This window comes from Buceros rhinoceros, unplaced genomic scaffold (genome assembly GCF_000710305.1).
Source record: "Buceros rhinoceros silvestris isolate BGI_N320 unplaced genomic scaffold, ASM71030v1 scaffold29681, whole genome shotgun sequence".
NCBI lineage: Eukaryota > Metazoa > Chordata > Aves > Bucerotiformes > Bucerotidae > Buceros > Buceros rhinoceros.
The window spans coordinates 3,631-5,439 of record NW_010392957.1 but is presented as its reverse complement, the minus strand read 5'-3'; the positions used below and the strand labels follow the sequence as shown (position 1 = coordinate 5,439).

At 57.6% G+C, this 1,809-nt stretch overlaps 1 protein-coding gene across 1 annotated transcript in view; it reads right to left on the bottom strand.

The window, feature by feature from the left end:
- Window positions 1–1,809, bottom strand: part of TNFRSF6B (tumor necrosis factor receptor superfamily, member 6b, decoy) — a gene marked incomplete at its 5' end in the record, with an annotated part of 6,020 nt that overhangs the window by 1,013 nt on the left and 3,198 nt on the right. The window lies entirely within an intron of this gene.

Sequence of the window (1,809 nt, the reverse complement as noted above, 5' to 3'; positions counted from 1 at the left end):
TCAGGGGAAAGAGGGAGCGCAGCCGGCTCGTGCTGCCGGCAGGTCTGGGGTGGCTTTTGGAAGCACTTTGGAAGTCTCAAAGATGAGGTGAGAAGGAAGAAGAGCAGAGAAGCACCATAAAGGCATCATTAACTGGCCAGAGCCTATCTCTGCCAGCTCGGTGCCCTGGCAGGCTGGGTCCAGCCCTGGCCACAGGCTGGATTTCCCAGCAGCTGCCCGTCCTGTGCGGGGCAGTTAGAAAACAATGTGCAAAAGTTCCTGAAATTTCAAAGAAAGCAAATACACATTTTCCATGCTCCCCGCTGCCAGGGAGCAGGGGAGGGGAGAAACTCCCCAAAAATCTGAAGCACTCAGCAGTGTTTACACATATTTTCCCTGAAAGTTTCTGTTTCCCCATGTGGGTTTTCACATCTGGGGGCAGGACGAGACCCGGGCTAAAGCGCCGCTGGAGCGCATCCAGCCTACGGAATGAAAGCACGAGGGATTTTCAAGAGATCAAGGCCAAACCATTACTCAACGAGGGCTGATTAGCCCAGTTTCATGCCGTTGTAAACTGGGAACGGCTCCACTGATTGTAGAGGGGTGGGTCAGGCTCTCGTGCCCAGACTCTGCCCCTCCTGCCGCCTCGGGGTTTCTATGGAATCGCTCCAGTGATGCCCTTGCTGCCGGGAGGAAGGCAGGTGCCTCCCTCGGGGAAACCGCGATGCACGCCAGTTAAAAGTACCCCTCGGCTCCCATCGCGTGCCGGCATCTCAGCCAAAAGGCCGCTGGGACTCGGCTGGGACACGGGTGCTGTTGCCTAACAAGCAGCAGCACACACGCTGCTGACTCTTCCCTGACGCCCACACGCTGACCCGGCACCGTGTCCCGCTGGTGACAGAGCTTCCCACCTCCTCTCGCCAGCGGGAGCACGTTCCTGGAAAGGAGCTCGTGGCATGAGTCAGGCTTCGGAAGGAGAAACGCCTCGTGTTGGTGGTGCCAGGAGAGGATGGAAAGGCAGGAGGTCCTCTCACATGCTGCCTCCCTGGTCCATTGCCACGGGGGAGAAGCTTTTCTTGAAGGTTTTCTATCAAGCTTCGTGTTGACAGTGGAATGACTGCCCCAGGGACGCGGTGGAGTCCCCACCGCTGGAGGTTTTCAGGACACGGCTGGACGTGACGCTGGATGATCTCATCCAGGCTCTCCTTCCCATGAAGGGTTTTCCTAGAGGAGCCTTCAGAGCCCCTTCCAGCCTGGGCTGTTCTGTGGCTCTGTGACCAATCAGTTGTGGGCGTTCAGGGGTGCAGGTTCAGGGCAACCCACACCAGTCATACTGAGTTTTTCTCCCGTATGTCTTGGCTGGATGCTCAGGGTAGAGCAGGGGTTTCCAAACAGCTGCCTGCCTCTCCTCAATGGACATCAGCCCCTTGAGATGGTTTTCAGTCCCTTTCTCATCGCCTGATCTGTTGGGGCCCATGCTACAAAGCACCCCCGCAGCCAGCCCATCGCTCTCCCCGCCCCTTTGCCCAGTGTTTTTCCCAAGAAAGGTTGGACCAGGCACCACTTGAGGTCTCTTCCAACCTGGGATTCTCCAATCTGTACCCACTGGTGGCTCCTGCCCAACCTTCATCCCCTGCTGAGGTTCAGCACAGCAACGTCACGGTGACACAGCTGGCACATGTCTCTAGTTTTTCACCAAAGAGGTCGATATCCACCCCACGCTCAGCTCCGAGAAGCCTTGGACTCTGCTCCGCTCCACCTGCACCAGCCAAGGTTGCGGCTGCAATAAAAGCTTCCTGGAAACCAGGCTGCAAGCCCCGGAGAAGCCCG